The 24,007-nt window shown below is 45.7% G+C and overlaps 1 protein-coding gene across 1 annotated transcript in view; it reads left to right on the top strand.

The window, feature by feature from the left end:
- Positions 1-24,007, top strand: part of LOC112563347 (RNA-binding protein 25-like) — a 171,479-nt gene that overhangs the window by 51,014 nt on the left and 96,458 nt on the right. The window contains exon 2 of the transcript XR_003099012.1: positions 11,814-11,939. The gene's annotated coding sequence lies outside the window, so the exon portion shown is untranslated. The remainder of the gene's footprint in view (positions 1-11,813; positions 11,940-24,007) is intronic.

Raw genomic sequence — 24,007 nt, 5'->3', positions numbered from 1 at the left:
GCTTCACAATCAACCTCTTGTTTCGCTGTTTTGACCGTGGGAGTGGGTGGTGGTGGTGGAGGTCGCCATTGTTCACAGCTGTTGGTGAGTAAAGGAAGCAGACATTGAAGCTGGCAAAAGACTGCACGAGAGTAGCTTCAGTGTAACGGGATTACCTTTGAAAGGGGCCACCAGTCCCGATCCTCTCACCCTATGACCTTTTCTTCCTCTCACCCACCCCAGCCCTCTCTCAATCTACCCCACATCTGAACATTCTACACCAGAGCTTGTGACCCCCTCCTCCCTTCCTTGCCTTTTCTTCACATCCCTCTTGACTAATTAATTAGTCAGACGTGAATATTCTGATACGTTATCTGCCTCACCTGCGAGCCGTTGCTAGCCCGTTAGTCTGGTTTACCGCCAGGTCGCCCTGCGCTCTGCCCTTGAAGCGCTAGTGCGCAGATATTGGACACGGGATGCTGGCGCAGTAGTCGGGTGTAGTGGTGTCAGGTGACTGTTATGCTGCTGGCAGTGACGACATTGGCGTGGGCGTTGAGTCCCGCTCCCGCTCTCCCCATCTCCCCATCTTCCCCCTCTCCAACCGTTTTCAGTCGTGACGGGTGGAAGGTGTGCGCGTGCGTGTGTAGTGGTGGGTGGGTGTAGGAGTGTATATGTGTCCATTTGTGTTTCTTCCACATGTCTGAATATTTTTTCTTGTGGCTTACCTTAAAAGAATAAAAAAAAACACAACTAAGTATGGCTTTATTTTTATTCCATGCCAGAAACTGATACTGGCGCTTTTCCTTCTACGACTTTACACTTCGTTTCTTCACTTCCTTGTGTTCTAGTTGTGTGTGTATGTATGTGTGCCTGTGTGTGTAACCTGTGATACAAAAGTGCGCATGAAGACATGGCGGTGACTTGCATGACATTCAGATATTTCTTCGCTTGTCGTAAAAAGGTCTCGGTAAGGCAGAGGTGGAGCACAGCAGAGACTTGTGTATCAGATATTCTTTTTTTTTTTCACATAAGCATCCATCCTTCACATCCCAGTCGCCCCATCGTATCATCTTATTTTTATTAGAGGCCTATCTCCTCACCCTGCGCCCGCGCGCGTGCGTGCATGCGCCTTACGGACGACGGAGAGCCTGTCAGCACGAAGCGAAGGTCTCGCCCAGACACGGATAATCTTGTGCCACACGAGACTTGGCGGCCCGGACCACGACGGTGCAGCAGCGAGTGGGGACCTGCTTTGGCTGCATGTGAAACCAATATCAATCAGTTGACAGACAGACATCGATCCCGGAGACGGAGATGGGGATGAGGAGGGAAGGAGGGAGAGGGGAGACCTTCTGAGATTAGCTGCCTTACTCTCAGGATACGGCCAATAGGGTAGGCCATTGGGTAGGGGTGTTGGGGGGAACCGACCAGTCGATATTTGGGGGGCAGGGGACGATTTGGGTGGGTGTCTGGTCACTGAATCGTTAGGACCACCGTCTTTCCGGTTGGAATTTGGTAATTTTTTTCTTCTTCTCATCCTCCTACCCCCACCTCGTACCACCCCTTCTCACGCACCGGCCACACCGCGAATCTCGTCTGGTTGCGAGAACGAGGTTAGCAGGTGGTTGAAGATTCCCGGAGTCAGAAATCGATCACGTCATGTGACCGCGTCACGTGATTTCGTCTCTTCCTCTTCTCCCCGAAATCTCGCCTTTCACATTCCCCTGGCTGGCCGTCGATGGAGACATCTATGATGTACTGGAGAAGTACTGCGCCCCTGTGGAGTGCAGGATGTGGAGCTGCGGTGTGCGGCCGTCAGTGGTGTCAGCAGGAGATTCCGGAGGCTTGTTGCACGTGATGATGGCGGCATTGACCGTCTCCAGGACTGAACCGTAACAGGCGGAGACTGAGGCTGCGAGACTGTAAAGAGGGCTGGCTATTCACACAGTTTGGTTTGAGAGAGAACAGCTACCTGTGCAGGTGTTAGAAAAGATGACACACAGGTGTGCAGGCTGTTATTGATCCCTACCTACTTGATTAATATTTTTATGGACACTAATATGTGTGTATTATGTTTATATTGCGCGCGCGCACCCACAAGGAATCTTAATACAATGGTTAAACAATTTCCTTGCTGATAGACGAATGAGCGTTCAAGCTATGAAGGGAGAGGCCGTTATTGCCGGGGGATAGTATGGTGGGTGGATGGGAGGACAGACGTCTGGTCTCCATAGTTATGACCTCTTTAGTTGCTTTGCTTCTGGAGCCACAGTTATGAATCTGTGGCAGAGATGTCCTGGGGGTAAAGTAACAAAATCCTGTCCACTACTTAACTGCGGAGATATGATTCGTTTTGCCCCCCAGGACGACTTGTCCTTACATTGTAAGTATTGCTGCAGGGCGTTGATGTCGCCCCTCAGTGCGAGACACTGTGTCAAGGCGGAGTGAGCTTTATTGCCAGTGTCACTGTTCATGACGGAAGTCCCAGTTCCGATACAATCAGCCCAGTGTAGTGCCCACTTACCAGGCTGAAAAGAGATTGCTCGTCACTTTCTGCTCCTCTTATCGGCTCTAGCACGTGCTTGGTGTATGCACTTGAAGTGTTGATAATGTTTGTTTGTATAGCGCCTTAGTCTGTCACCCAAGGCGCTGTGATGAAGCGCTTGTGAAAGCATATACATCTCCACGGCCATCGGAGTACCCGGCCGAAACTACCGACAGTCCACCCTGTGAACGAGTGTCAGAACTGAGATTCGAATCCACGACCTCAGATTCTCACTAACCGCCTTTTAGGGGACAGTTGACAGGAGACAGTGTCACAGCAGCACGAGTTCGTCCTGTACTAGCTACTCCGACTTGCCAAGTTGTCTTTATGTGGATGTCTCACTTGTTAACCTAGGATGGGATGACAGTGCTAGAAGCCTCTTTAATCTGCAGGACAGAGACTAGCTTTAGCTCTGTCGTAAAATCTGTCATTTGGGGCGGGGGCGGAGGTGGTAGGGAGAAAAGAAAGGTAAGGCTGTAAAAAAGGATTGCAGGGTGAAGATGGAGGAAAAAAAAAATCAGAGTTCTTGGTAATCTTTCATTCCGGTCGGTCTCCTCGTAAAAGGGGTGATCAAAGCAAAGCGGGTTGAATAGAGAGGCCGAGAGGTTTATGTCAGGCCAGTCATGCACAGCACGCAATTACTCCCCCTCTACCTCCCTTCCTCCTCCCTACGATCTGCGTGACTGGCTGCAAGGAAATGAAACTAATTAATTGAGCGACGAAGCCTTAAAAAAAAAAGTTTGAGGGTGGGGAGAGTGGGTAGAAGTCACGCCTGGTCCAGTTCAAACAGTTTGCCAAGGAAGATCCTCTCTGACGAGTTTTCCCACACTGTGAAAAAAAGAAAATATTCTTGTGATTCTTATGTCTTCCATCCTTCTCTCCTTCCAACCGATCTGTGTGTGTGTGTGTTTCTCTCTCCTGCATTGGAGTAAGGCGCGGGAGAAAAGGTTTTGTAGGGAGGGGAGTAGGTAGGGTTGGAAGACAAAAGGACAAAGAATAATAACACGTGTATGAAAAGGCGCTTTGGGCGCGGATCAATACGCGGTGCTTAGCGGCAATGAAGACAGCGGGGCGGAGCAGGGCGCGCAAGGATATAAGCTAGCGTCAATATCTCCTTAGCGTTAAGTCAAACAATCGCGCGTGTTGACATCTCGCCGCTCGCGGTTACACCGGCCTCGCACTGGCGCACGCACTGGCGCACATCTCGCACACACACACACCATCTCTCCTCTCGCACTCGCGCACGCACTGGCGTACATCTCGCGCACACACACACCATCTCGCCTCCTCGCGCGGTCCCGCTGATCGATGCTGTGCGCCAGCAGGACAGGAGGACGTGTGGATGTGGGGAGGAGGGGGAGGAAAAAGTCCCAGCATTTTTAAATTTATTATTATCATATATTTTTTTTTTACGAGCTTCGCTACCTTCTCTCTCTCCTCCCACACTCCTGTTTCGTTTGCTTGCGCAGGTCACGTAAGTTTCGCGGAAGGGTTTTGTAGGAGAGCGGCCCGCTTAAGAAAGTGTTGGGGAGGTGGAGGACGAGAAGAAGGAGGGAATGGATGATTGACAGCTGTCGGGGAATATACTTGGCGCGGCGCTGGAAGTGTGTGTGTGTGGGGGGGATGTTGCAGATATTCGTTGCCATTGTGTGCTGTGAGTGACATGTCTCGGCGGTGCGCGCGCAGGCCACGCACGTTCAGCATCACTGCTGTCCACTCGAGCGGCGCGCATTCTGCACGCGCGCATGCACCGCACACACGCTGGACGATAGATGACAAACGACAAGGAAGACGGAGGAGTAGATCGGTGAAGGGGAATGAGGTGGTAAGATTTCTCAACAGGTGGTTTGGTCCCAGTAATTGCCGAGGTCTTGCTTTTCACACTGTGCGATGTTGAGCCTCGCGGGTAAAGCCGGGGGAGGGAGGGTATTAGTGGTAACGGCTTATCTCCCATTGTTGGAAGACGATAAATCATCGGCATGAAGAGCGGGGAGTAGAGATCTGATGAGTGGACAGACGATAGCACACACACCGACTGAGATAAAGGAGAAAACAAGTAAGGTCTGTTGAGCAAGCACAGCACTTCATCAAACTTCCTCGCCTCGCCCTCGCAGTGGCTAGTGATTTGCTCGTTAGCTTTAGGGGCTGTGTGGTTCTGTATGGACACCGCCTGTGACTGAACTTAATAATATATGAACACTGACTATACTTGATAATATATGAACACTGACTTATACTTGATAATATATGAACACTGACTATGATATACTTGATAATATATGAACACTGACTATGATATACTTGATAATACATGAACACTGACTATACTTGATAATATATGAACAGTATGACTATACTTGATAGTACATGAACACTGACTATGACTATACTTGAGCATAACATAACTGACTATGACTATACTTGATAATATATGAGCACTGTGACTATATTTGATAATATATGAACACTGACTATGACTATACTTGATAATATATGAACACTGGCTATGACTATTCTTGATAATATATAAATACTGACTATGAACTACCTCATGAACACGATGTCTATACTTGACATTAACTGAACACCCATATTGCTGTACTTAGCTGCTACAGACAGGAGCTGGATCTCTCTGTCGTATGATGTGATGATAATTATTTAGAGTTGAATGTAAAGTTGAATGTGAAGAAAACGAAATAAAAGATAGTTTTATGAAGAAGAGGTTGATGAAACACTTAGTTAAGGTGTAGCAATAAAAGTGGAAAGTTACAAATATTTAGGTATAATTATCGATGATAAACCTATTTGGAAAACTTATGACCACTGCATGTCTATATTACACACTATCTGATTGTATGATTGTCCTTGACACTATGAATGCTCCAAGACTTGACATTTTCTAGAACTTGTTGCACAGTCAAGTGACATTATGTAAACACTGACCGCATGACTAATCTTGACATTTATGTAAGTGCATGGCTACCTTTGACATTTCCTAAACACTGCCTACCTGAGTACACTTGATATAATGGACTTCATGACTATCCTTGACATTAGACACTAACTTGAGATCATTTGGACACCAATTTCATGCTACTCGTGCCATCCTGCTGCTTGTTGCTGTTGTGAAGGGAAGAACAGTTTGGTTTTCACTTCACTGGTAGAGTTCTTGGCTTTCAAGTTACAAACCGTGGTGTTTGCCGTCATTGAGGAGATTAAGGGTGTGGCAGATGTTTCTTAGGGTAAAGGGATTTGACCCTGCAGGTGAACGCTTTGCATCTTTTGTTCATGGTCGGGAACATCGTATCCTTTAACTTTTTATCTCTCTGGATCTCTTTCTCCAAGCCCAGTCTCTTCGCAAGTTACCTTTCTCTCTCTGTCCCCCCACCCAATTCTGTTCACCTTGCGAATTTATTATTTCCAAAAGAAAGGCTATATATATATATAGGACCTTACCTGAGCTTTCTGATTGGCCACCTGGCTCATGTAACTTAATTTATCTTGAACCCTTATAGATTTATAAACACATTGCCTTGTCTTGGGTTGTCGTCTGCTCGATGTGAATACTCCACATACGGAGTTTGTGGCACGAACAAGCAGCTTCAAAAAATATTACAAAGAATATCTTTTATAAAAATAACCGCTAGATTATATATTATAGGCTATACAACATACTGCTCTCTCTCTCTCTGTGGTTATGTATACGCGCGTGCATGTACGTGCCTGATTTCCTTTTATCTTTTCGGGTGCACTCTGCCCACCCGATAAACCGTTGAAGCCGCTCCTGTCTGTCTGAAGAGCAGGTGATGTGCCGGCAAGCACGCGCGCACGCACACACAGAAAAGGCAAAAAAAAAAAAAAAAAGCGCCTAGGACACAGACACCTTCACACAGGCATGCTCCCTGTCGATGATTCAGCTTGACAAAGCCTTGGTTGATAGCATGGAGAAGAAGCCCACCTAGGAACTTGATCCGACATAAATGCCGGGAGCACAGGCAAGAGTTACACAGAGGCCCTCCCCGTATGTCTGCCGGCAGCGCTCGCTAAGGTAGATAGGAAGGAAACACTTACTTAATCTCCAGGTAATTGTAGGTAAGGAGAGGGTCTGATAGAAATGAACAGCTATAAAATCAGAATACAACATGGAATCGAAGCTGACATATGACATTGAACGGACTGAGAACTCGGTCACGTGCACAACTCCAGAAGATATGTATTTTATAGACACCCTCCACCCCAGCGAAAAATATTCACTACCTACGTGGAGGGGCAGTTTGGAAGGATCGGGTGAGAGCAGTAGAATACAATAAATAAGTTTCATTTACAGCAGTCTGCATATTTAATGATCTTAACATTATGTACAGAGTTTACAGGAACTGAAGGGGTAGGGAGGGGAGAGTGTTGATGAAGATTGATATGAAGATTGATCACCTCACACTTGAGACTCCTAAAAAGGAATCTTGGGTGAACTCCCTTGCTTCGTCTATCTGCTGGCCACCCACGCCCTCGTCCCTTACCCTTGAGGTCGCTCGATCGACAGTGTCATTGTTTCACATTCTGTCAGGACCTACCCTCATTCCCCATCCCTCTCGGTGCAGACGTCAGGTAGGGTCTCCAACAGAATCTGGTCGTTAGAGGTAGGCGAGTGGGTGGTGGAAGTGGGAATTACTGTATCGAAATACATAGCACCAGGTACTCTTTAGACAATAATAATGATGAAGATCCTCAAACCTTACACCACAATAGCTCTGTCTTGTTAGATTGTTGTTGGAGGAGCCCGAGCTTTCATAGTAAATTGTGTTCATTATTTGGTTCCAGATTAACCTGGACTGGCATGTTTCTTAGCTAGCAACCAACAAATATATGTAATTGAAATAAAATTAGATACAATTTTATTCATTCCAAAGGGCTTATTGGCAGCTGTATAAAGAAGCAGGCATTTGATCTACACAGCACAACATCAGCAAAGCCAAAACATTCATACCCACCTCACCCATACATAGTTCAGACCCATGTATGATCACAGTTCATTCACATATGATAGTTTTCAGAAGCTGCACAGCTGAAACAACAAAGGAAAGCCTTAATAAGTTGGTCCTACATTAACATGTCTCATTAAAATGTGTCATGCACGGTTGCAGACAGCATTCTCGTGTTGTGTCAAATAACATTTTAGCACAGCAGGAATACTTGCTATTGCTTTGTGTGCAGATAGTGTGAGAACACTCTTCGTCTTCCTCTATTGTGATAGCTGATACCAGGTACAGGAGAGTTATTTTTGCACTCCTGTAGATCATGATGATAAACTGTTCACATCCTGCCAACATATACCTCCCCCCGACTCCCTTCCCCAACACTCATTTCACACGTCATGCCGGTACTTGGCTGGTTGATGGGGTGGGGGAGGGGAAAGGGGAAAAGAGGGAATATCATTTAAGGTAATGAAGGCATGTGGTTGTTTCAACTGCTCTTCAAGAGCTGCTTGTTTTTCTTATCATTGTTTAATGAACGCCAGTCACAGCAATCCATTCCGCAGAATGCAGCTTTCAATATGCACGCTTGGCACCAGACCCCCTCATCATGTTGCACTTCAGAATTCTTACGTGATAGATTTATAGGGCTGAAAGCGCGTGCGTCTGGAGAAGCCTGCCTCCAGCGGCCCTGCCACGGCCAAGTAGCCCCCGCGGGCGAGCTGGTTATGGGAGATTAAATAATTCAGTCTCAAGTTTCTATATTTGTAGTGCCACCCTGTATAAAAATGCTGCAAATTCTTGCTAGCTATGGTTATTGCGTTCATTGATGCGGGTCATAACGCTGGCGGCGGGGGACTTTATTGATCATAACTTAGCACACATCAGGAAAGCCTTGTTAATAAGGCACTATTGATTTTCTTGCATCTTTGGCATTTCCGCCCTGCAGAGGCAGGCTGCTGTGCAACTCCCATCTACAAACGGGGGATAGGGAATAGCAAGGGCTAAAAACATTGTGCAAAAGCCAGACTGATACAAAAGAATGTAATGGCTTGTTAGGATTTTTTTTGGGTTAAGTATCATCTTTCTTCAAGCAGATCATTACAGAGGTCTCTCTCTCTGATTCAGCCTATTAAGAGGTACAGAGTGAATTCAGTTGTCTTCCAGCATTTTAAATTTAATTGCTTTCCATAAGTGTCTTTTAATGTATTTTAATCAGTAAAGGTTTTAATGCAGAGAGGTGCGACTGGTTGTATGTTTTGTGGAATGTTGTCTAGGCATTGGATTTATTGTTAAGGTAATTTAATGTGCGAGTTATGTGTGAAATAAGAATTGCAAATGGGCTTCAGAGAAACCAAAAAAAAAAAAAAATGCTAAAATGTATTTAAACTTTATGTTACCGGCCGTCACGGATAAAAGAATAAAGTATGGGAGAGGGACTTTCTGTTTGCCGGTAACAAAATGAAAAGCTGTAGGACTGGGATTTACTCTATTATGTAGGACACAAAGACATTTTCTTGCAGTGCATTAGCATGAAACTTTAAGCATGATTTCAATGTGTTTTTAATGTATAGGAGCAAATTTCTCTATTATGAGTGTCCTGCATAGCACAGATATAATGTATAAGGAAGTGGGGTAACCCTCAACTAGAAAACTGTTTTTCAGTTAAAAATTTATAGATAAAAAAAAGGAAAGAAAAAAAATCACTTTATCTTCATTAGAGAAAAGCTCATTTCAAGAATTCCAGTTTACCTGTAAGCTTGTGTGAGTACAGAGCATGGGTAGTTGAAGGGTGCGACCTGTACTGTGCTACACTGTACAGTGCTACCAACATTGCACTATGCTACCAACATTGTACTATTCTACAAACATTCTGTTATGATGTGAAAATACTGTTTGCATGAAGACATCGGGCACATGTGGGTGAGAAACTAGTATCTCCCTTTCAATGCACTTTGACTAGATGATGTGAGTGCATTGACTTTAGAATTGATTGGGTTTAGCACTTGAGTGTCGATTGTCTGGACATGTTCCTTATCTGCAAGCAGAGTATCCCCCACAAATCCCAAGCTATTCAGTCCTTGTCTGACTTTGTGACCTCGAGAATACAGCCTGTGAATATGGCATATGAAAAGAGCAATTGTAAGAACCTAACAGTATAGTGACAAATGGTAAGTGTTGAAGTTGTTGGGGGGAAAAGTCTGAAATTAGAAATTTTTGTAAAGCTCTAAGTAGTTATGGGCATTCTTACAAGAAATGGCGAAGATGGTATTTGGGTAAAATACATTAACCTAACAATAAAGGTATAAAGATTTAGAAAGATAATTTTATCTTGTAAGAAATATTTGTGAATTCTTGCTAGTAAATATATCAATGGAACTTTTTTATGCATTGCCACATCTGACATAAAAAGCTGTGCATCATTGTGGGAATTTGCCAAGGACTTGCTTTAGAGAGAGAGGAGATAGTAAGAGAGAATGTGGAGGAGTTTGAATGTGTGTACATATATGTTCATATAGATACCCATCAGCTCACCAAAAGTAGTGTGTACATGTCTGAAAAAAAAATTAAAAAGTTAATGCTTAGAAAATTCCCTGTCATATGCAGAAGGATAAATAAATGTGTGTATGGATGCTTCATGAATATTTTAAAAACCTAAGCAGACCTTTAATTTTCTGTACATGCACTCTTCACTGTTCTAATAAATAAATCCGATGAAAACACACTTGAAAAGCATAGTAAACTGGTAACTTTAGTACCTTGATTCTATTCATGTAGTGAGCAAGAAGATTGCAACTAGAAATTATATTTTCAAGAACAAATCTGCTTGTGTGCAGAAGAAAAAAGTAACCTTTTAGAATAAACATAGACCCAGAAGATGCACCTTCCACGCCTTTGATCACCCGGTCACCGGCAATCATGTACTGCTGTTGTAAACTGCTGACATACCTCTGCCATAACCTCAGACCCCACTTTACCAATTCTTTGCTGTCGAAAGAGATCACCCTCGTCAGTTGTACTTGATTACAAACCTCTGACACCAAATGGACTGTCCACTTGATTTCTTCACCACCTCTTCCCACCTCTCCCCATTCATTCAGCAACCTCCCCCTCTCCACTTCATCGTTGTCGAAAGCATCCAGACTGTTGTTAGTCTTGCTTATCCAAGAGGAACAATTTCTCCCTTGTAACAAATTTGAACATATTGTTAATGACTTAACTGTTTGATGATTTTTTTTAAATGACTGTTTTTATACATTCCAAACTTTGTTCACATATTCCACACAGTGTATCTGTTTGGTAAGAATCCCCGCCTCCTCTCCTGGCCCCCCCTAAAAACAAACAACAACATCGGCGGCCGCACGCGACTGCGCCTGGCAGGGAGACAACTGCGTCGGGCGGCGGCGGTGGACGGGCCGCGTGTTACTTCTCTGTATCTTGTGTCCGGGGCGCATGGCCTCGCCTGTCGTGCAGCATGCTTTCTGCCTCAGCAGCAGCACCAGCAGCAGCAGCAGCTCTCCTCGTCGTGGCTGGAAAGCCATGGGCGCTGCTGGTTGCGCCTGAGGCAGTGGCTGGGGCGAGTCGGTCTTTTGCCCTCAGGAAGCAGACGCCACACGGAGAAAGTCTGATGATGGCAACGATGTCAGGTGTAGCCCTATAACCCTCTCTTCCCTGTGTCTAGCGCTTGATCGGTATGCTGGCACCTTGATGAAGAGGGGCTGTCTTTTTTACCTGCCTTGAAATAACAGATGTAATGCCTTTCATCCAAGATATATTATTTTACTTATTTTATGTTCAGACACATAAAAGAAAGACATCGCTTACTTTATCATCAATGTCTGCTCTTCTTTGCAATTAAAAAGATATTTTTATGCCATGAATTAAAAGCCCACACCTGACAGACGGGGAGGGGGGAGGGGGAGGAGGAAGAGAAAGAGGAGGGTTAATAGCTGATGGAATGAGGAAGCAAGAGAAAAAAGCTTTGAGTGCAGGTGCACTGGAATGGTCTGACAGGAACGGAAAGAGGAAAAGAGTATTAGAAGTGAAGAGTGCAGGAGATTCATAACATCATCTTATGGATGTATAAAGATTCTTGAAATCTCTTCTTGTCCTCTTCATTCCCACTACATGGTCTTTTATTGCAGGCGGAAAATGTTGTTAAAGCGTGTGCGGACATTGATTAGTTGTTGTTTTTTTGTTTGTTAATATACAGCGAGCATGGTAGTACATTATCTGGTCGCATGCCTGGCGACTCTCGCCTTATTTTCATCATCCCCAGCTGCTGAGTTTGACGGGTGTGTGGGTGGTTGTTGTTGCAGAATGCCGTGAAAAACAGCAGCCTGAAGTCTTCTCGTCCTGGCAGCAAACTCGACCACCCGGCCTCGTCGCCCACCTCCGACAGGGAAAAAGTAAAGGACGGGCGCAGCAAGAAGAAGTTGAGAAAGGTGAGTGAGCGAGAGAGTGTGTTTAAATATATGTGTATGATGAAATATGTGTGTATGTGTGCGCACGTGTATATGAAATATGTGTGTATGCGTGCGCGTGTGAATGATGTTTGCACAGACTGGGAAAGTGAGCTATGCGACTGTGGCAATGTTTGTTTTATCAATCACAAATATTGCCAAACCTAGCCACGCTCATGTAATATGTTGAGAAGGGATTTATCCACCATCTGATGACGGTTGACTGTCGTTAACAAAAGTGGTGACTGCTTGGTTCGTCTCTGATAATGAAGGAGGTTCTGAGCGCCTGTAGACAACACAACTAGGAACCCGCCAGAGGAAACACTTTCCTCGTGTCTGGGGGAGGGAGAACAGGAGATAGGGACCGTATACACACCCACAAAACACCCGGAGATAGCAGCAGCAAGATTAAACCACCTGAATTTCTTTATACCCTCAACCTCATGGTTTGTAACTTGTGTATCTAGCGGGTAGACAAGCACTTCTGCTAATCAGGGTATTGCACGGCTTAAAAGATTCGCCCGGTTCGACCGCCGCCAGAGTTCAGTTCTCGCTATATACCTCAAATGATTTACTTACCTCGCACACATCCACCGTTAAAAAAGTGGCTATTCGATTGTTAATTGCGATTGCCTGGAATAGAGTCCATTGAAGAATTGTTGACAAACTGCAGGGAGCAATGATCTTTATCAGCCTAAAGCGAATTCTTTTTTTTTTTTTTCGGTGAATGGGATAAAGTTGCGGAGCGGGGGATGAGGGTTACAGGGTGTAGCCAAAGGCTGACCGGTAAGTCGGGGGATTTGAGGCTTTTGTGTGAGGGGTAGGTGTGGTGGGGAGTCATACACATCATCATCTCCCAAAAGATTGAATGGGGGAGATGGTTTTCTGTCTACTTTGTCAGTTTGTATGGAGTGGAAGGACAGTTTGTGACAACGCTCAGGTATGGTGCCGTTATCGTATTAAACACCTGTTTCGTACACGTGCGGGAAAAACTCCGGGTGTGCATGCATGTGCACGTGCGGTTGCGTGCGTGAGTTGACGGCCCCTCTGTCGACCTGTGCTCTATTGCGGGCTGTCGACTGCCGTGCTTGTGTGTGTGTGCACGCGCGTGTGTGGGTGGTTGAACGGAGAAGGGAGGATGGTTAAATTAAAGGAAGAGGAAGCGGTGATGAGAACATCGCGTGCTTTGTTTACTCACGGCTGTTTGACAAAGGGGGAAAAAACAGGTTGGCGCCTGTCAGCGTACTTGTTTTTTGTTAAAAAACCCAAACTTTAAAAAAATTGAGTTTAGCTGCAGCACGTCGCTGCGTTGTTTATAATGCGTGTCTTCTGTCGCACGCCGGATTGTATTGATCTGCGAGGTAGCGGGCCCTGCGGCGCTCGGACAGATGTGCAGAGGGCGCTGGCACTGCCGTCTGCTTGGCACCTCCATGCCTAACGCGCCCGTCGCGTGTCGTTCACACTGCGCCCTTCACCTGTCTGTGCATTGTTTGGTGCCTGGAGGGACCTGTATCCCACACAGGGCCTCATTACAAAATGTCCCCCAATCACCGGAAGGTTTGATTGACAAAATAAACCTGAAACTCTTAATTTTATTGGATTATGGGTGATGGTATGGTTCAGATTAAGTTTCTGCTGCGTGAAAGGGAAAAAATGGAGTCACCTGTACTTTTGAAAACGCGCGAGAAGTTATTTCATGTATATTAATTACATTTTAATACAGCCAATCGCATAGAGGTTATCTCGGTGATTGGGATAGACTCAGTTGTATAAACAGCTGGGATTGGTTGAAAAGGCGTTGGGGGGGGCTTGTAGAGGGTAGGTCCCCTTCTTGGCGCCCCTCACCGGGGGTGGGCCGCGGAGCAGATTTGTACGTCGTCGCGCAGCACGGAAACAGTGATGGATGCGCCCTTCGCAGGCTGCCACTTCTTGCTTCTAAGTGCGGTACGGCACGTCAGGAAATTGACACGACTGCTCCTAGTGCGCATGCTCACTGCGCTCAGCCCTCATTTCCGGGGGACGCTGTGTCGGTCGCGGCGTTTGTCCGCGGCATTCCTTGCCTCTCGCGCCCGCAGGAGCTCGGTCCGTGCAAATGCAGATTTGATGGGTGTGCGATCGGATTTGAAATGAGAAATAAACGGTGTTGATGTTTCAGTGGCAGGTTAAGAGCAGAAAGAAACGGATATGAGGTTTTTTTCTTAAAACAATTAAGTCTGATTGCGGTGCTTATTTGTGGAAAGAGAGGGTTGAAGAATAGACGGTAATAAATTATGTACACATTGACATTTCTGTGGAGCAGGTCTCGCGTCTGGCAGTGCCAATGACGGTGTAATTAGACCGATGTGAACACTGGGAAACAGGTCGAAGGGGATGAAAGGGTGGCTGTTGCCTTTCAAGAAAACTTCGTGCTGTAACAGCAAACAAAAAGTTATGTCGTGTGAAGCAAGCCACCCAGACACCCAGACAGGATCTTGGAAAAAAAAGTTGGGGAGTGGGAAGAGACACCCAAAACTTCCGAAACTTTGTTTAGGTGGTTGCTCCCTCTTTTCTGACGCCCAGGGTAGACAAACATGTAACAAAATCCGGTCTTATGTCTTCTCGTCGGGAATATTTCTGAGGTGGTATTGCTTCTAAATGTCTCAGTAACACGATAGGTGACATTGCAGTCTTGTGCTGCTGGCAGGAAACCACTGCCCTGGGGCTGCCTCTGTCCAGGGACCGAGTCCCTCCCGATTGGAAAAGGTATCACAGCAAAAGCCATGTGTTTCCCCTGTTTTTATATGCAAGTTCTGGATGTCACTTTTGGGGTGCACGCCCATCCTTTCTCTAACCAAGCTGTCAACGTGTGGTCACGTGGTCAGCCCTATATTTCAAAACCCTACCCCGTGGTACATGCTAACAACAACAACAACAACAACAACAACAACAACAACAACAAAAATCACATTGTGGTTGAAATGACCATTTAAGTAGGGACAACTAGAGAGTAATGCCATCTGAGGAAGAGGAGAGACTACCAAGCACCGCTTTAGCAAATTCCCTCATTGTCTTTGTGCGCATGCGCACGCCTGGGAATAAGAGACGTTAGGTATAGGGGAAATTCGAGAGAAAGAGAAATGTCATACACTGTGCACCTGTACCTGAAAAACAGATACTGTGAATGCGTGCATGCTTTTCAGAGAGAATAAATGAGGAAATGAGAGCAGAAAAGCAACCGGTTGGCTGTACGAATCATTCTTTGCTTTTCCTTCGATATCGATACCATCATAGAAGGATCCTGTCACACAGTAGTCACAGATCCTGTGACAGGATAACACAAGAGAAGGATCCTGTCACATGATAGGCTTGCAGAAGCAGATGCATTTTTGCTTTCACCCTCATACATCACTTTACGTGAAACCCTTTGATGTCCTTTGGAGATCAGCGAGCTCCCTAGGGGACCTGCATTGCTAGGCACGGGGTCAGAGCCGCAGCCTCCAGGGCCGGGGGTTGGGGTCAGAGCTGCCTCCTCCCTCTCTTGATCGCGTGCTTTAGACGAAGGGGCCATCAGTTACTAGTCAACCAGTACTAGCCGGGTGGGTGGGGTGTCTTGAATGGGGAAACGGTTGTGCGTTTGTCACAGCGACAACTGAGTTCAGATCTCACCGTTACCTGTGCTGAAGCAGAACATAGTTTAATACCTATTCCTGTATTACCCAGGCTCAAGGCTTCACAGATCGAAGTCAAGTGAGAAATGAATGTCACCAATGATCCGTTGTCAATCACTTTAACTCGTTATTCATTGATGTAGAGACTTAAAAAAAATAATAATAAAAAGTGAAATCAGCAATTTTTTCCCCAGAACTCATCAGCTTGTAACTTGAGTGAATAATTCAGATCGTATATGCCCCACTGCGCCAGATTTCTTTGCACAAAAATTCATTGGCAACTTACCATTCTCTCAGAGAATAAAAAAGAGTGGAGAAAGAGATTGCCTGGCGACTGCAGGGGAAGAGCGGGAGAGACGATCGATCAAGCATCACGATTACTTTATGAGCAAGACAAGATGGGAGAGAAGCCTTGTAAGCGTCGCCAACAGGGGAGATGATTGGTGGAGACGCCATACACTGCAGTTGTCGGTCCTTGTTGCGCGTGTTGTGTTACAACTGACTGGGGTGACTGGACATTCGGTGATGGTAGCTTTTGATTTTAAAGCTTCGAATAGTTCTCACTGCTTACTCACTTTACTCTCCCCAATATTCACGCTCACCTTGATTATTATTTATATATAAGAATAATAAGTTCATACATTTCTCAGAGGGGCAGTCCGGTGACCCCCAGTTAGCACCTGTCAGCCAATACAATGATTTGGTAATTGCTAGATTGTTAAGTTTGTCAAAACCTTTTGTTCATTCTTTAATTCGTGTCTGCACGCCTTGTGCATTCACCAGTCTCTTATAATTCCCCATTCCCCTTCAGACGGGCCGATGGCATTTAAATAAAGCAGTCCTGTTCTCTTCGTTTCCCTTCTGTCTCTCTTGGCATGAGATCTAATCACTTCAAAATTTTGTAACAGCGTGTCGTTGACAGCTTTTCTGTTGAGCGGCATTGGCCGAGGGTTGGGGGACTAAATTTGCTTTTTATGTCACGCGGTGACTAAGTACTCTGCTTACACGTCAGAGCCCCTAGGAACTCCTTAACATCACGACTACCATCGCTTGCGATCCTAGCGTCTTAAACTTCACCCCAGGCCGTGCCGTGTAAACTGTTAATAGCCGGGTGGGCAAACTTCCTGCAGGGGGTACGCCGGCACTCGGGTAGCCTGCGCAGTTAAGTCTTGCCATGCGTTGTTGCCGGGATCTGGAGTAATCCAGGCCGAGCCCATGGATGCCGGAGTGTAATGCGCACTGCAAGATTTCCTTCCTATCTCGTAGTCACGTGAGAGAACGGCTTTCCGCGAAAAATCCAGTCCGTGTGAAACCTACTCGAAAACCCTGGAACGAAATACTTCGTGTGTGTGTGTGTGAGAGAGAGAATTCTATTCAATGACATGCAGATATAAGTGGATTTTCTATTCTGGAGTAGGGGTGTTTGTGCCTACATTTCTGCATACATCCTTCTGAGAATTTTTACATGAATATTTTGACAGAAGTCTTGGACTTTTCGCCATAAGATTTTTTTTCTCTCGTTGTCAGGGTCGATATGATTTGTGATCTTTAGGCAGTGTCATACCACCCACCATCAATCGTTGATTTTTTTGACCAGGTCTTTGTAATACTCGTCACCATATTGTTTGAGTGTGAGGACATGGATAGCACGCTTCTGGCATACACAAGAACGAGGCTTTGAGCCAACTAGGGATGCTCAGTCCAACAGCTAATTGACAGAAGAAGAATGATAGTGATAGAAGCTCTGCTTCTTTCTTCACTCTGCTGTACAAACATCACTTGATGTACACCAAGTCTTTCTGTAGACAATGGAAGTGTTCCGCCCACACAACTAGTGTCACTTATCAGATAAACTCCTCGCAAGAAGAGTTCGATGTATTGCATGCCTCTACAAAGCTGGCGCTGAGACAGAAACACATCCAATTACACTTTCTCAGAATATCTTGCCGGCAAGTCAGGAGTTTTTTTGCCTGCTTCCTGTTCCTTTATCGAATGATTTTTTTTTTAAAGATCCAAAGGGAAACAGCAGAATAACCCAACATATTTTTTTCCAGAAACGATGCACAATTAGAGAACCGGCTTTCGATTTTCTCTGTGGGAACTCTGCTCAGCAAAATGAAGTTGTGTTTCGTGTGAGTCATATAGAAAAAAATTAAAGAAACAACAGAATGGAAAAAAGTTAATTTCCGCCACATTTTTCATTTGTTGCTGTTTTTATTAGCCATAGTTTACAGCAAGGTTTCGATTGCTGTAAGCAACGGGCGGCTTTCATCTCTGTGTAAATGAACGGGTCATCCATACGACCGTCCATCTCGCCAGGTCAATCAAGCTGAATGGTGTTCCCAGTTTTAACCCTTTGCTGGAGAGTAAGTTCCACCGGGGTTAAGCGCACTTTAATGGGTGGGGTAGGGGTGGGTGAGTTTGCGGTTATATCTGGAATTGCTCTTTAAAAAATAATTTAGAGCTACAGTTTACAGCCTGCCTCTCAACTGCTTTCTCGCCATCGCTGCGCTTGATGCTGGGGACTACTGCTTTCTTTTGCCAGCTGCACTTTGTAACTTGGGGGAGATTAGAGAAGGCGAGAATAAAGCATTAGGGTGGGCAGCACTCACGGCCAAGTTAATGCAGATTTAAGCTATTTACCCCATCAAACAGTGCTGTTATAAGAGAACGGTTTTTACACTGTGAGATGGCATTAGTAACTGAATAAACTTGCTTAAAACGAGAAAAGGCCGTAGTGATGATTTCCATTGTAGAATCTGAACAATTAACTATTTCGATTAAAAAACAAAAGAAGAAAGCACAAAAAGAAGAAAATGGGATGTAACAAGAGAGCAGTTTTATGGTTTTGGCGGACTTAACGCGGAAACAGATCGCAAACGGTGGCCAAAGTTGATAGCTTCTAATGCTGGTTTACTACAGCACTTGGAGAATTCTATCTGCTTTTATTTTATGATTTAGTTTATCGCGCGAGGATTTACATTAATGTGAATTGAAGCAGAAGAAGACGACTGCTTGTCATTTGTATGACTCCTCCCTACCCCACCCCCCTTCCTGTCTAATGTCGTTTGACACGACTTTATGGGATTTGGGGGTTTTGTTTGCTTTAAATATTTTTGTTTTTCCGTTGGCTCTAGAGTTTCTGGATGGGATTATATGTTGCGTGTGAGGACGAGCGATGACAGTTTTTTGACAGTTTTGTTCTCCGGATAGTGCAGTTTATTGACATCGGCTTCAGCGAGCTTAGCGGACATAAGCCTGGGTTTATTTTTCTTTGTGGGACGGTTGTGGCAAACCAACACTTGCCGTGTGCACTTGTGTGTGTGGTAAAAGTTTTTGTCTAAATTGTGTGTGAGGAGCGGCGACTGTCAGAACTTGCCAACAGGAGCTTGGTACAAGTCACCGAGGACTGGCGGCGAGTCCTTAGGGGAGCTCACTCTCCTGGAAGGCTGCAAGCCCCTGTGGTAATAACGCCGACTCACAGCTAATCGCCCAATAGATCCGTCAGTCACATCCTGATTGGAAATAGTCCCGCCGCCGGGTAACCCTCCGCGGACTTGGGATTTCTGCCACCGAGTTGTCAGCCCCTGGCTTCTTCCTTCTTATCGCAGTCCTCATCGCTGAGCCAGAACAGAATATCTTCTCCCTTTAAAAAAGTGTGAAGGGTGGGTGAATGGGGATTAACCGCAAAGCCAAGTCTCTACCCTGCCTTTCCTCTCTCCCCGTCTCATCTCGCACCCCGCGAGGTGCTTATCATCTCCCACCCTGAGACTGCAAGAAAACGTATGTAAAATAATGTAAAATATAGCAAAACAAATCCATTCACGTGGTTGTCTTGGCAACGACAGACGATTTCCTTGCTAAGAAAGGCGACTTTCAAATGATGATAGACAAACGTGGCGCGTCAGGAGGAGAACCAACCGTACAAGACAGGAAATGAAGACTGTTCAAGACCTCGGAGCGGAGGAAGAAAAGAAATGGCGGAGGGGAAAAAATCGTTGGCCGAGAGTGGGAGTTTAGGGGTGGGGGTGGGGCGCCATGGTGCGATGAAACGCCCATCAGCAGCAGTGACCCGGATGTTACCCCGAGCCCTGCTGTGATGTCTGCCGCGGTTCACGGGCACTCGGTAATAGCCGTTTGGCTTTTAGCGGGCGGAAGGAATCGACCATCTTTCCCTCTTCCCCGTACCCCACAACCTCCATGATCCGGCCGTGTAATGCGTCTTGTCGTTGCATGCTGGGATACTGGCAAGAGTTGCATGATGGATACTGGTGACGTAAAGATGCCCTCGTGTGCGCACGCACTTCGACCCTTTCACCAAATGTCGAGCGGAGGAGCACAAACCTTTCATCTTCGGTTTCTTTGGGTTCTGTGGGGGGTTGGGGTGGGGTTTGGAGTCTTTTGATGAGGTCAGAGGGGTGGTAGCTGCAGCTTTTAATAATGAGACCAGGTAGTTTCATCATTGATGGCGTGAGGAGGGAATGTGAAAGTTCCCCTGTCAGTAAGAGTTCAGAGAAAGATTTTCAAGTACCACATAAAAGTACTGACTAATAGAGTGGAGAGAGAGAGAGATAAAAAAAAAAAACCCCAAAAGCAAAAAAAAAAAAAAAAAAAACAAAACTAGAACTACAGACGGGAGGGGAAATAGTCTCCTGACTAAAAATAGTCCCCTCAACATGTATGTGCGCACGTGTGTTCATTTGGTTGTGTATCCGTTAAAGTACGCATTAATAAAAACCGGTTGTGGTCGACTCCCTGTCAATAATAACTTTGGCAGAAGTAAGCCTCGTGCTACTGGTGACGGCAGCATAAGTCCATTCTAATTCACCGTATAGAGACCCTTTAAATAGGACTTTTTTCAGTAGGCAGATAAGCCTATTGCGCTCCACGCAATGACTCCCATCTTGCAAGCGATTTATTGCGGTCTATTTCAAGACACATTTGATCACCGCCAGGTTTATGTTATTCACATGGAAAGGACAAAGTTGACGTCACATGCGAGACAGAGAATTGAGAGGAAAAAAACACAATTTCCCTTTTTTCCCATTTTCTCTAACATTCAGTAAATTTATGATCGCGCGTATGGTAAGTGCTTTCATAACGATTTTTATGGCCGGAGAGAGTCAGGGGTAGGGAGAGAGGAAGGATTGCGGGTGGGGTGGGGAGAGAAATGGGTGGGTAGTGGGGAGGGGGTTGTAACGAGAGGGAGAGAATTTGGAATGAAAACAGGGCTTTAGATACCGCACAGCGGCTAATATTCTCCCCTGGCTCTCATCCTCGTGACACAAACCACATTATTGATATTACGAGCGGGATTATGTGCATTAATGGCCCAGCATGCTCGCAGCAATTTGCCGCCTAATTTTGACACGTCGCAATCCTGCGCTGATAGGCAACAGCATTATGCAGGCCGTTGGCAGACGACTGTCCTTGCCTCTCCGGCGTTTCCTGTTGACGCTTTTTACTGTGCGGATGCCTACAGTCCTCCAGTCCTACAGTCCTACTCCAGTCTACCGGCAGCGGCGCGCGCGTGCATCGAGCGGATGACCTCACGACTGTACTTCCTGGACACTGGCAGCAGACAAGGGAGGACGTGGCTGTAAAAAGCAACTTTCTTTTTGACATCCTCAACGGTGACTGAGAGAGAGAGCGTGGTGTCCACTTGACCTCGGAAGGAAGGAGTCAGATTAGCGGGTTGTTCCTCTCCCCTGTCGTCACCTGCCTGGCGGTAGCTTGGCGACGCTGACGTTGTCTGGCGTAAGCCGTTGCACGTTGCAGGTGAGTTGAGCCTACCTTTGCATGTCGTGCGAACAGCTTCGTTCAGGTGAGGGACAGCCGACCGTTATTGTGAGAGACAGTTGGAAATTTTGAACACGCTGAGATGGGTCGTGCGTCTCTTCTCTCTCCTCCGATCCTTAACATTAACTACCCGTGGTGGCGCCCTCTGATTTGGTGGGGGGGGGGGAAGAATTTAATCGTATTATTATTATTATATACATGGTTGCTTTTTGTTGTCGCTGTCTGCTCTTCTCGCTCCTTGATTGCATCAGTCGTAACAGTGCAGTTGTATAGACTGCCATTTGAAGTGTATGTGTGGCGTTGTACTGAGTACCGTGTGGCGCACCACCCGCCCTCCCTTCCCCCCTATCACACCGGAGTGAAAAGGTTTCTTAAAGGCTGTTCCTAACATTAAACAGACAAACGTTGGACCAAGTCAAGCGAAGTTTTCACAGGTTATCACCGTTGTATATTAACGCTTTGTTAAGCCTGGTCCAAGGTTTTGTCCATATTGTCCACGAAAGAAGAGTATTAAATCTCATCTTTACAAGAAAAAAAAAAAGAAGAAAAGAAAAAAAGAAACAAAATTTAAAAAAAAAAAGTACAAACTAGCTCGTAGATATTTTTCCCCATTCCAGAAAAGCCCTGCTTCTGGTTGTTGGCGAACAAGGAGGTAGGCTAGTGAATTCTAGACACGTGCACCTGCTTTTTTAATTTTTTTTTTTGGAATATTCTTTCTTGATTCCAGTCTTTCTCTCTCTCTCACACACAATGTTGCAGAGCCTGTCAAAACGATGACTACAGAAAGGCACAACAGAAATCCTCAAACTACACTAGTTTCTTGCAGTCTGAATTTTTCCCCCCTGGAGGAAAATGATCCATTTGCGAGGCAGCTTGTTTTTTTCTCCTGCTTTCCGTGGTTTAAAGAGGCCGTACTCCAGTTAGGAGATGTCAGCAGTCATTCCTAATTTATCATTATTAATTTTTTGTGCTGATGGTGGCGGCGCTCTTTCAGTTTTCTCCTTATTTGCGAGTTTTGCTTGTCACGCATTTCTTTTTCTTGCTTCATTCCTTCATTCTTTCTTATATTACTTTTTTCTTTTTCTTCTTTCTTTCTCTTTTATGTTGTCTCTTTTCCCAATTCCTTTTTTCCTTTACCTTCTTTCCCAAAGAATATTACAGCCATCATTTACATCCCTTAAAAAGGGGCTGGGGTGGGGTAGACCTTTTCCTTAATAGGGGAAACATGGGTTTTTTCCCTCTGTTGCCAAGCGCCTTAGTCGCTATGTACCGAGTTGTTGCCTGACCCCGGTATTTTCATTTCTGTTTCACTCATTAGTAGATAACTGATGTGCTACCCGAGGCTCTATTTGTCTTCCAAGAGAGATGTGTTAGTTTCAAATGTCAGCCCCAGCCAGTGAAAGGAAGCTTTCAGCGCTGATTTCCGCCCTGATTTGATGGCATATTTCAGATAATTGATGTAAATTGTCTGCAGACAGCGGCCTGAAAGCAGAGTCTAGCATCCACTTAGAGGGAGAAGGTATAATATGTGGGATTGAGTGTTTCTTGGCAGAGCTAGCAAGACAAATTACTCTTTTTTTTTTTTGGTCTTTGTCCCTTTTGTGCGTTTCCCAGGTTATTTCCTCCCCCCCGCTTCCTCCCTACCCATCCCTCCGACAACACCTCCTCTCTCTTTGAGACTGGAGGACGAAGCCGGGGGAATAAAACCTGCCAGGTTCGAATGGCTTACAATGGCCGAAGGATGAAAAAGAAGCGAGTGTGTGATTAGAAAATAACGGCCGTGCGCGGACTTAGAATTTTTATTGTCGTGGAAAGTGTGTGTGGGGAGGAGGAGGAGGAGACAGGGAGGAGGGGAGTATATCGCGTCCTGCCTGCCAGGCTTTCTCTGTTTGTGACTTTTTGTATTTGATGTGAACACCGCTTACTCGGAGGTGCAGTGTGCACTGGGGTAGGTGGTGATGGTGAGGTTCGGGGTAGGGGCGGGTGGGAATCGCTGTAAGGGGAATAATGTTCCAACAATGGCTGTTGACGAACAAGCTCGATTGCACATGCGCGTGGTAATGGCTTTCAGGCCGAGCTTTGTTTGGCCTCCACTCGCCACTGTCCTCGTCCCCCGAAGCACCGGCCGCTTCTGGCTGGCCACGGAGACAACCGTGCCTTTTGTCTTCTACCCAGTCGTCTGACAGCAGGCTGTGGCCAGGCACCGCCGTTTGTGTCACGTGACAAGGCTGCTACCTACCTACCTGTGATGCAGGATGTTCAGGTAGGCGGCCTGCCAGAGGGCAGGAAGGCTTGGCATTTTCCCTACAATTAATTGGAGCAGCCACAGGCCATTTTAAACACAATGGAAGATTTTCTCCCAACTTGCTTTGTCACTAGAATAACAATAGACGTTTCCTTTATCTCCGCTCCTCATAAATTAAATTGCTGTTGGCCAGTAGATAAAAATAAAATAGTGATTTGAAGATATCCGGATGTCACTAAAAAGCTTTCGATGCGATAGAACGTGTGTGTGTTTTGATAGGTTATATAAAAATCCACCGTTTGTCCGATCTTGGCACAATTTGGTATAAATATTCTATCATATACGGGAAGGGCATAGGC

Source organism: Pomacea canaliculata, linkage group LG4 (genome assembly GCF_003073045.1).
Source record: "Pomacea canaliculata isolate SZHN2017 linkage group LG4, ASM307304v1, whole genome shotgun sequence".
Taxonomy (NCBI): domain Eukaryota; kingdom Metazoa; phylum Mollusca; class Gastropoda; order Architaenioglossa; family Ampullariidae; genus Pomacea; species Pomacea canaliculata.
The sequence above is the reverse complement of the archived record's forward strand: the minus strand, read 5'-3'. Positions and strand labels throughout refer to the sequence as shown.